Here is a 12,469-nt window from a genome sequence, read left to right as displayed (position 1 = left end):
GGGAAAAAAGAGTAGCGCTCTGCGCACCGGATGTGTCGGTGCAGCCGAGGGGAACTTCTTGCTGTGTCGTGAGGATGGGCGGAGGCATTAATGAGCCACTTCCCCTCCCTGACGGCCCGCCTCGGTACTACGATGCATAGTGAGGTCGTGACCAAAAGACAAAGAGGGGAGGCCACCGAGGAAGCTCTTGGTCGTGAGGAAGGTGACAGTTCGGTGGCATATGCTTAGTTTCCACTTCTATTATTTCTACGATAGTAAAAGATGATTTTTATGGAGTCCAGTCAGCATAAATTTGTGTAGGAGCACCCAATAACCGTAAAGCTCACCTTTATAATGGATGTAATTTAATTTTTCGTTTAGTTTTTCTATAAAGCGGCGTTAAGGTTGCGTTTTTTTTATTACGTCCAAGAAAAAAAATTGCGCCTGATTTTGTGCTCTCTGGTTATCAAATGACTGTGATCATTAATGATCATAATGCATTAGCCTGTCTCAAAGCATAGTTTTCATTGAAATATTATTTTTCAAGATTGAAGCGCTTGGCCCCTAATGAATTCCGTTGACTCTGGAAAATATATTTTTCTACTCTTTTAATTTTTTGGAGTGACCACGAAATTCATCGTAAATGTATTAATTTGTTTCAACGTAAAACCAATTAATTGGAAGTCACGAAGGATGATGTAGTTGACATTAACATTGTCATGTCAATTCAACCAATTGGTTGAAGTTGAAGGCTTAAGTCACGAGAAAACGCTGTTTACCTGAATGGTTAGTGAGTCAGAGAAAAAAGCTTCTCCTCCGCATTAGGCGCAGGTTATTTGTGTGTATCTATGGGCGTACCCAGCGAGGGGCAGGAGGCCCCCCCCCCCCTAGAAGCAAAATTCGCAAATTTATTTGAGGAAAATAGTATTTTTTCAAGCAAATAATTTTAAAATCTTATAAAGAGGTGTTACAGTTTCCTTAAAATGTTGATTTCATTCACCTTTTCCATGCTTAAATCTTACCTACAACTTGAAAAACCATGCCTTGCCCCCCTCCCCCAAAGTTTTGATCCTGGGTACGCCCTTGTGTGTATCCATCATGAAAAAACGGAAATACAATACAAAACAAGCATTTAACAACCTCTGTGCGCTCGCAAGTAATAGGGTGGTTTCCTATAATTTTTTTATTGCCTAAATTGAAAGCTTATTACTCCTGGAGTACGTATTTCACGCTTTTAGATTTTTAAATGACGTTATCTATTTTTCGCAATTAAATGAAAAGTGAAAATTTTCAAGCGCGCGAAAACGCGACGCGTAAGTATGAATGCCGGGAAATTTCTCCGTACGACGTATTTCTGGTCCCTAGTGCCGCCCTGTGAGGTGACCTTGAGGCGAGGCTTAGCGTTGATACGACGCAGGCTGCTAGCGGGTAGCTGAGTACCCTCCTGGCTGGTAGCGCTTGGCTTAAATAAGGATTATTAATACCTCATCAAACGAGGAAAACTTTCCGACCTTAGCCAGTTTTAATAAGTGATTATTAAGACATGTTTCCCAGAGCTCTGCGCCCCATGCATGCATTGGTAACCTCAGACGATGTATAACTCCTATCTTCTCCTATAGAAACTAGGTCCCTGTGACGTCACGTGGAGTGGCATCGCATGGGCGCCAATCTGACCCTTTTCAAATGAGGATAAAAATGGACCATTGCCATTCGTCTAAACCGGTATTTCTAAAACGAAATAATTTGTGTATTATGAATACACTAATGGTGGGTAACGAATCAACGAATCGCAATCAATACCTTTCGTTTTCTTTGATGAAGGAAACTACCCTATTGGGACTTACATATTTCGCCCCTGAATTTAGGCAATAGATCATACGTCTCTAGGTATTATCAATATATTTTTACGTAACCGAGCTAATGGGAGGTGTATGTCTATCGATACAAAAAGTTCATTTAATTGTAGCATATTGTATTTTAACTAGTGTTTACTATCTACGTGTTAAAATATAAGTAAAATTTCTACTATCATATCAGGAACTGCATATAGTCATTTCTATATAGGTTTATTGTTCGAAATTGTACATAAAATTCGTTTTGCGTAGCTTGTATTTTTTACTTCCAAACCCCCGTTTTACAGCATGTACACCCCAGCTTTATATCCTGAGAGCTTAAAAATCCTAAAAAGTGATGCGGCCCTGAAGAACGATGTAGAGGATTCCTGTAGGTTGCGACGGTATGGGGTATGGGTGTGTCAGTCTTCCATGTCGTTCAAGCATTATCTTTTTAGAGCGAACTGCGCTTTCCCGCGGTGTTGCTATTCTTCCGTCGTCGTATGACGCCTAAAAATAACGACCATCCGGTTTTCATCCTTCCGCATATCGCGGAGCTTCAACCCGATTTAGCGGTTTTTATCGCCGTTTCGGGCGTCATTTTTATGGTTGCTGCGTTACTGTCTTTTTATTTATTTTCTTAACTGCCTGCGGTAGAGATGGAGGATCAAGCTGGGCGAAAAAGTGGGTATTTTACATTCCCGAACACTTATGGTGACGCATGAAAAAATTATTTATAGCGCAAAAATCACCGCAACTTTAACCTTTTTAATGGTTAGGTAGGTACTTCTCTTTTTCCCGAAATATTACTCCTAGGGATTTTTGTCATCTTTAGGTTTTTTTTATTTTATGGGATTCGAGAAATGACTTTGAGGGCACATAACTCCCCATAACCGTCCCTATTGTTGGTGTCGCCTCATCGAGGATATTTTCTGGTAAAACAGCTTGAATGCGTACCGTAGCTGATGGAACGCTCTGGCCACTCTGAAATGGGAGTTTTGCCCTGTACTGTAAGTATCGCCTTGTTATCAAATTGTCGGGATTCGGAAAAATGGCTCTGAATTGTGTTTCTCTTGTTTCATGATAAATGTTCCTTCTATGTACTTGCCGAAAATTTCGCGAGTGTATGCATATATTTCATTGCAAAGTAAGACTCCATTAAATAAGTGAATTATTTTAGCCATAAAATAATTCCCTTAGTTTTAGTTACGATTTATTTTATCCTGGGAAAGCTATTATTCCAGTATCATGATTTGCTTGATTATACCCAATACACAATTTCTGTGATGTTGTGGTTATTTAACATTTGAGAACCAGAAATTCTGGCCATGGGCATAGCCATTAAGGAAAGTGAGGGGAGCACCTTCTCGTAAAATCTGAAATTCATGATATTTTTTCAAGAATTTAGCCACTCATGGGTTTGCAATAGATGTGTCCCCTTTCCATAGGAGCGGAATTTATATAAATACCGGCTATATCTATGGTACCAGGTATTTAACTATTATTGATTTTGTTATACCTTCTAGTGCATGAAATCCATCTCATCAGGTGTTAATCCTTGGTGCTTTATGCATTTTCATTAATAGTAATTTTCTATAATTAAATTAAATGATTGATTCCCTAATCTGTTTTCTCCATGTGCCTTTATATGCCACTTAACTTGAACAGGGAGGTATTTATGACAGTTGTGACTCCCAGCGAATGAGGCCTTTAATGTAAAACATAGCCTCTAATTTTGAACAGAAAATTCATGCTTTCTCTCACGAGGCAACCAGTGCTTGCCTGGGGCGTTAGCGGTTCCTTGAACACCATATGGTAAATACAGCCCTAGTTTAAAAATGGTACGAACAACATCCCTAAAATATTCCTACCTCCGTAGTTTTTAAAAATTTTCTAGTTTTCAAGCCCGAATGTTTGACAACTAACTTATGGTCAATCTTGCATCACTCATAATTTATTTCTTGTCTTTTCAGAATTTGAAATGACTACTGACCATTCCTGAAGAAAGAACTGCCTGCTTACTCTTGATGGGCCTGAATCTTTGCTCAGCCTGATCATATATGAAGCAGGTGAGCAAAGTTTCAGGTGTGTTGGAAGTAAGTTCAATCAGCACAACAAGCTGATAGGTTTTCTGGGCCATCATCTCAAGAATTCAGGATAAGGTCCTGCCTCTGCATCCTGCCATACACTTCAACCACTGAGTGATCAACTGTGATATTTTCGTCGAAATTCAACACCATATAATAATTGCTATGGTATAAATTATTCTTAAGTATGATTTTTATTCTGAAGCAACATGTACATTCTTATGGGTATATTATTTTTTCGCAAATGTTGGACTATGGATTCTAGATTATCAAATGGGAAGAGCCCTCTCTGTATTAAATGAAGAAAAGGAGTAAGGATGGGGAAAATCTCCGATGAACATTTTAAGAAAATTGCTAGAATTAAACTTCAGTCAACAAGCCAACCTTTGCCTATGGAAAAGTAGATGAAAATAATTTGTAAGGCACTGCCTCTCGCATTTATCTGTGGAGCTGCATCATGATTTACAAATTGAAATAACTTAGATGTTATCACAGTCCTTATTTAAATGCAGCATTGGTTTTGGCATAGCAAGCCATCATCAGGGTGTTGGCAGGCCATGCTGAAATCTAAGTTGGATTCAGATTAGGTCTAGCATCTGGATTTTTTCCAAATGTGCATCTTGAAACATTTCCGTAGAGTAATGCCCAAGAGTGTGTCCTATGAATTCTTCTCTAATTTCCCATGTGCCAAGGGTGAATTCTGTCTGTCACTGGCTGATAGAGATACATAATGCTTTCATCTGAAAATGCTCACATGAGATTTTGCCCACCCAAACTGTTATTCGAGGGCTCTTCCTATTCCAACATCTAGAATCTTTAGTCCAAGATTATCCTCATCTACGAGGGCTATCATGGAAGTTTGTTCTGTTTAGGGGTTATGGAAAAGTATATGAAAATATTATATTACTCTCTGATATCATTAAATATTATATTACTCTATGATAGACTTTGAGCCATGCAATTCCAAAAGAATACATCATAAACTATATTTCTAAATACTATAAAACCTCCCTTTAAATGACAGTTGCAGTGGGTTGTTTAAGCATATCATAGACCCCTTTGCTCTTAAAAAATTATGTTCTAAATCATATTTTTATGTTTAGCATCAATGGAAATTTCTTCTGACCATATCAAGGCTTTGAAGCAAATGATGTAAATCATCCCAATACATAGCAAAATTCTGTTGAGAGCCATGATGCAGAATGAGCAGTGGCAGATTCAAGGGGGGGAAATCATAGGGGTCATGACCCCTTCCCTGATTTTATCAAAAAAATTTAATTTTTATTAGTTTAATAGTTTTTGTATCCTTGAAAATGATTAAAGGGAATGTGTATGCAAATGCATCGCTACAAATCCCAAAAATCGAGAAAAATTTGAGTTGCATTTATCATAGAGCATAGCACTCCCTACAAAAAAATTTACATTCCCCTTTCTCCCAGAGGGTATTCCATTCTCCCCAGACCCAGGTCGTGACCCCCCCCCCCCCCAAATTTTATGCTGAATCCACCCCTGAGTATGAGACTGGGGAGGTCACAGCTCCATGAATTTGAGAGCTCGTCAAGAGTTTAAGATGGAATGTTCTTAAAATTATCCACTTTACTCACCTAATGTAGTGGGAAGCAATTTAATCTTTATATAGGTAATGTGAAAAAATAGCACATGATGCAGTGCTTTTCAAGCAATGGCTTTGCACAAGTATTTATTTATTGGACATTTAAAAGGTAGTTTCTAGTTTAAAACTTACCAAAATATCTTTACTTATTACTAGTTAAAATAGGTACTTTATAATATTTTCTAAAAGAATATTTAAAAGAATCAAAGAATTGAGTATTTTTACTGAATGGATCATACCTTGCATCATACTATTTTTCTCCATACTCAATCTGTTCAGCCTATTCCTGCTATCTTACAGAACATCCACATAAGCCATCTCCTGGTTATAGACCTATTCCTATGCGGTAGACTTACTTCCTCATTCATCCCATACACATTCTTTTCCAATGTTTGCTGGTTGGCGTATTCTTTACGACCATGAATTTTATGGGTGGTGCTTTTTTTGTCTCACCAAAAAATTATTTAAGCTATAGCTGTCACAATTTATTCTCACCCACGCATGCCCTTTTATGCAGGGGTGCAGCTAGACAGTAAGGTCTTAGGTGCAACTAATACCAGAGTGTGTGGGGGTATGGAATACCCACCAGGATAAGTGGTAGGTCAGAGATTAATAAATTGTGGAATTTTAAGATAAATGGTTCAAAATGGTGAGTTTTACGGCTTCCTGGGGGATATTTTATTAATATTTACACTATTCTATTAATAATATCAATCCAATTAAGTAAAATAGATTAAATTTAAAATTTCTCTGAGCTCTGGGGGGGGCTTTATCCCCCAAACTCCCCCTCGCTGCGCCACTGCTTTTATGTATCAGTCATGTATGTATACATCAGTTAAATATTGAACTCAATCCTTGGTTTATTCTTTAAGATCCATTGTGTGTTCAGAGTAATTCCACAGCTGAGATTTTCATCACCTCATCATAAGTATGTTTATTAGTGCTTAATTTCGGCCAGAATGTGCGGTAACAGCATTCCTCATAGGGAAAATTGGATACTATTACTTGGAAATGTGTGGTCAGTTTTAAAAATTTAATTTGTTTTTATATTTAGTAAAACATGATTCCTCATCGTAACTTTAATCTCAAGTTATTAAAAATCAAAATTTTTAGGGGGGTGAGTTAAGGTGGGCTAATATTTTATAATCATGTATGGATTAAATGTGTGGTTTTCTTTCTGGTACCTAAAAGTTTATAAATTAAGCACTGAGTATATTCATTGTCTTATGTATAAAGAAGACTATCAACACTCTACACTTGGGAGGCAACGAGATCTTCATCATTTCATGTGCTTCTCAGCGCCTGACACTTGCTTTAACCTGAGATTACATGAAGGTGAGCAAAGTTTCAGGTGTGTAGGGAGTGCAGCCAATCACCAATCCTGTAGTTGCTGCTTTCCAAGGACAAATTTATTTAGTATGGAAGAAAGAAATATGGTAAGTGGTTGACCAAATGTAAATGGATAGTATTAGGAATCAGTGCTTGAATTTGTCACTTCATATGCCCTCAACAAAAACAAATATATACATGTACAGTGAGTCCTCGTTTAACGTTGTTGATTCGTTCCTGAAAAAGTCGACGTTAAGCGAAACAACGTTAAGCGATGCAGTATTTCCCATAAGAAACAATGTAAAAAATTTAAATTGGTTCCTAGCCATGTTCCTAACAATCCATTTCTTCGTGAAGAATCCAGAATTTCCCGGGCGAGAATCCAAGGAGGCCAATTATCGGAGCCGTAACTTTAAGCAGACTTCTTGACCAATCGGGAGACACCTGAATCAGGCCGAAATGAAAAAAATCTGAATCTGACACTCGGAAGCACGAGGACGAAGGGCGAGTCAATTTTCGTGATGATATGAATTCTTTAACCCGGCGGAAATCGCGAGAAACATTCATTACCGATTATTCACTTCAGCATGATAACGATTCATTCGAAACGAATTTTCATAACGGAAAGGTTGGGAAGAAGGCATTATTAAATGAAATATAAAAACTAAAAAGAAAGTATTTTTAATGGCGAAACATCGATATTTTCAGTAACAGAAGAAATTTTAACTGTAAAAACTCGACCTGCAAACCTATAACTCGACCGATCTCTCCAGCAGTTGCACCTTCTTCAATTCTTTTAATAATACCAAGTTTTTATTCTAATATCGCCGTTTTTTCTTCACGTCTGAAGAACCACCAGGATAGCCACTCTTCTTCGTGGACATTTTTTTCGGTTGGCATCAGAAAAATATACGGATAATGGGTAAATGAGGCGATAATTATTCGCTCAGATGCATAGTTAACATACGCTACCCACGCCAACCTTTTCTGTCGAACGAAAATTACCAATCGCATTAATATGGTAATCATGGTAATATTTACTATACATCAGATGCTCTTGCGTTCTATTCGCCATTCATTTTTTTTTCGCCGCGCATAATTTGAACAACGTTATCGCGAAGCAATAACGACGTTAAATGATCAAGGGTTTCAATTTTTGGACAACGTTATCGCGAAACAACGTTAAACGGGACGACGTTAAACGAGGACACACTGTATCATAATTTTATTTGTGCAAAAATTTTATTATTCTATTTTATGTATGTATCATGTATTCATGTATCACATTTTTTCAATAAAAATTTGCACATTAACCATCATGGCTGTAAATTATTTTTTACGATGAAAGTTTTTCTAGAGGTAGGTATTTATCGTTGAATGGTATAACTTAAGAAATTGAACATGGGACATGAATTCAGGGATAGAATTCTTTCCAAGTATGACACCTATTAGATTCAGATTTAAGCCAGTATGCTGATGACAAGTTAATTTTTCTACCTCTTAACTGTGGCCAATTCAGGATTAACGACAAGGCTAAGTAGGCAGGTTTAAATGGCCATATAGGCCACAATACTCTGATCCTCTTCATTTTTTATGGGGTAGCTAAGTTCTAATTTTCTCTCCTTCTTGGAGGAGAACACCGTCCTGTTCCTGGAACAGCATACATTGTTGCTTTTAATTTCAAACCACTCAGTGGTGTTAATCCAGTACAGACATCCATGGCTATGAATTCTTGCAAATAACTATCTTCCCTTGAGAAAAAAATCATTTTTAAAAGGTTGGAAAGAGTTGATATGAGTGCGAAGAATACTCCAATCAAAGAATTTTATGTGGATGGTGCCACTCCTCATAATGACTAACAATAAGTGGATGATTAGAAATGGGCTAATAATTGGTATTTGAGATGTGGTTATTGATGAAAATGGAGTTGGTGGTATTGATGAAAAGAAACAAGGAAGTGCTAAATCTGAAGAGAGGAAATGGTAGTTGGATTAACCCCACTTGCGCTCAACCCACTTGTGCTGAGCCTGTCAGGCTATATATTTTCTTGTTGAAGTCTCAACCTATGAAAGTCGATTATTTTTCTTCCTATGTTTTTTAAATAAAATTAATTATACTTGAATGGTCCATTTCAAAAGCAAGCCCATTTGCATCTGATAAAATATTTAATTATTACTTCATCTCGATAGGATTCTAAAATATATTGCCATTATTTGTTATTGAAATATTGACTAGTCAAATCATTACAAAGTGTTAATAGTAGAATAGAAAGAACATTTTGAGACAAAATTAGTTGTGAACATTATTATGCAAGCACACACTAGATAAGAAATGTGTATGCCCAGGATTCACTTTACACAATTTTCACAGACAATTCTGGTAAATCCATTTTTCCACTGTCCACAGTCCTCACACCTTTTTCTTTTTCCAGTGCACTTTGTGTCAGCTCAAGGGCACTTGAAATTGCAGGAAGAGTAACAATGACTTCTCCAACATACTCCTATGTGAATAATTTGAATTTCAAAATATCAAGCCGATTAAGCAGAGGAAGACCGTTTATGAGAAGAAGAGTGTTTGAAATTACCGAAAAATATATTACATTGTGTCTATACACACAATAAGGGAAAAAGAAAAGACAGGGTGAGAATCGAAAATGTAACTCTCGCTTGCTTGCATAGAACCTGACGGGCTCAGACCACATGCATATGAAGCATAAGTATCCTGTTCCAACCTGATATTAGATTGATCAATATATACATACTGTGCATGTAAAACGTTAGAGAAAATCTTAGCATTGTTGAGAATTGGTTGGGAATTGTAACGAAAATATTAATAATTCGAGCCTAGCAGGCTCAGTGGAGGTTCTGCAGGGTTGAGGATGGATTTAAGGTGTTACTAATGAGAAAGGGAATGCTGATTACCATGAGAGAGGGCCCCTTTGATACAGCCCTGAAAGTGATAATGAACAGACTTTCAGCTAAAAATTCATAAAAACCTTATTCCCTCTCATACACGCAAGCAATAATAATATTTAATTCGTCTCGTTAATATTCCCCCATATTGATTACTGCTGCCTTGTATATAATGACCTAACCGAAAAGATTAACACCCTGATTCAATGGCAATTAAACATGTGTGTTAGGTTCATTTATGATCTTAAAAAAGATGAACATATATCCCCTTATTTCTCTAAGTTAGAATGGCTTAAAGCAAAAACAAGGAGGCAATACCTGCTTGCCTCTTTTTTATACAAACTTTTTAATTGCAAACAGCCAGAATACATTATGCAATTTTTTCAGAGTAAAGAGAAATATCGCAATGTTGTAACTAGATTATCAGCTGATTTTTTAATTGTTCCTCAACATCGTACCACTGCATTTGATAATTCATTTTCAGTTGTTGGGACGTACAAGGCTATGGAATGGTACTCCAGAACCAATCAAAACCGCAAAATTGCTGATGTCTTTTAAAAATCTAATGTTCACTAAAATGCTATTACAAGAAAAAATGTAATAGTACCAAAATGCCACTATATTCTGTTACAATTTTTTTTTTTTTTTTTGCATGTATCTTATTCTTCTGTGCACTGAGCTCTAATATGAATGTAAGCCCTTGTATGTTCTCAGTGGACCACAAAGGTCCAAGAACAATAAATATTTCTTTATCTTTATCCTCTTTTTCAATTATGTATTTAGGCTTTCCCCTATTAACACGTACCCAGTGAGAAATGGGTGGTGGAATCCACGTGGAACCCACGTGGAATCCACGTTGAGTGGTGGATATTTGGTGGTGGTGGATATTGAGTGGTTGGACCCACGTGGAATCCACGTTGATTTCAAGTGGATTTGTGGTGATTGTCATAAAATGTTAAACAGAATTTCTAATTTGTGTAACTTAACTCTCTGGTGACATTGCGTCATTTATCATCCTGAAACCACGCTAGTTATGTGAAAATGTATCGCACATTCTATTTTTATATAATTCGTGGAAAGGCAGCCATGAGAGCACATGAAAAATCGTAGACACATATATAGAAGGTTTAGAAATAGAGTGGTTGAGGTTTTAATGGTTTTAGGACAGCACCATACTGCTGTTTTAATTTTTCCACCAAATTTCCACGTGGGTTCCACGTTGATTCTACGACCAAAAACACGTGGTATCCACGTTAATTCTCCACGTGGGTTCCACATGGATTCCACCACCCATTTCTCACTGGGTACACTGCTGCTTCGGCTGTAATAATTGAAACGCATACTTCATCTTAACACTGTTTTGGTCATAATGACTGATGAATGAGTCACTTTTTTGGACACTATAATAGCACCCCATTGGTCACTGCTACTTCGGCGACATGTATATGACGTGAATGACACGGCCCACATAGCCAAAAGCACACAAAAACTGAAATGGAGAGAACCTAAGTATTAAAGCGAAAGAAAAAAGAAAGACATTTGACCAAATGGTGAATTCATCTTAAAATCCGCAGCAGGGAACGTGTTAAGAAAGATAATCGAGGCTCTGCCGTAAATGGTTGCCAAGTGCCTACCTGCTCTGAGGTTTACCATGAGACCCTTATCCCCCCTCTGCTGTCTCATATCCACACACTAATACTAGTCAGGAGCCCAAAATTTATATCCAGATGGCACACAATCATGCCAGACTGTCCCTAAGTGTAACCTTTGCCAAAGGTTACATGTAAAGCCATACATATTTAATTTTAGCCCTTTTGGAGTCATATTTAATTTTAACCCTTAAATGTCCTAAATAAGCCATTTAATGCTGAGCCTGCTAGACCTGAGGTATGAACGTATTTGCACTCAGGGGTGGGCAGCTGTTGTTGGATGAGCTCAGCTCCTTAGGATTGGGTGGCTCTCACATTTCAGTTTCTTGGGCTAACTCATAATTCAGGCTCAGTCATAAATGTAAAAAATAAATGGATGGAGACTAAGAGTCATACAAGAAATTGAGTAAATTCTTTTAAAACATCAAAGCAGCATGAGCTTACTCAAATATTTTGAGCAATTTTTGATGGAGTTAGAGTTTGAATAATAAAAAATACCCTTTGGCTGCTTCTTGAACTACTTGCAATGCAAGATGAAGTCCTTAACCCTTTCGTGCTGGAAGTCGGGTGGAGCCGATGGGCATTTTCATACGTAGAAGACCTGACGTCGGGTATAGCTGTCACAGATTTTGCAACACAAACGACCAGACATCAGCTCTGGCAGACACAAAGGAAGGGAAGTGAGCACTGGGATAGCGATTGTTGGATGCATTCAGGCCCGGCCTGAGACCCGCTTAGCGAGTCCTCAGGGCCACTCCTCGGCAATTAAGTCCAACCCTCCCTCTCATTTATGATCATCCTCACCGCGGGAATCCATTGCGAGGTGGTTATATTGTCAATAGTTTTTTCAATGATATATTTTGTGCATACTACAATTTTTTTATACTTTTGAAATGAATTCTTCATTTTGTTCTATGCATAAGCAATTTTTAAAAGAAATTTTAGCGTTTAAAATAATGTATTTCTGGACTTTGTATTAGCCTTTGTATTATCTTGTATTTACCAACTTTGTTGTTATTAATGCTGGAAACTCATTTAAAATTCCACAATGCTTAAAAAATACTATTAA

The 12,469-nt window shown here is 37.3% G+C and overlaps 1 long non-coding RNA gene across 1 annotated transcript in view; it reads left to right on the top strand.

Moving 5' to 3' along the window:
• The window catches only part of LOC124157825, a 180,592-nt gene extending 174,498 nt beyond the window's left edge, over positions 1–6,094 (top strand). Inside the window, exon 7 of the long non-coding RNA XR_006864657.1 lies at positions 3,785–6,094. This is a non-coding gene — a long non-coding RNA (uncharacterized LOC124157825). The remainder of the gene's footprint in view (positions 1–3,784) is intronic.
• The last annotated feature ends 6,375 nt before the right edge of the window (positions 6,095–12,469 follow it).

The sequence above is a fragment of the Ischnura elegans genome, chromosome 4 (assembly GCF_921293095.1).
Source record: "Ischnura elegans chromosome 4, ioIscEleg1.1, whole genome shotgun sequence".
NCBI lineage: Eukaryota > Metazoa > Arthropoda > Insecta > Odonata > Coenagrionidae > Ischnura > Ischnura elegans.
This window is presented reverse-complemented; position numbering and strand designations above follow the sequence as displayed.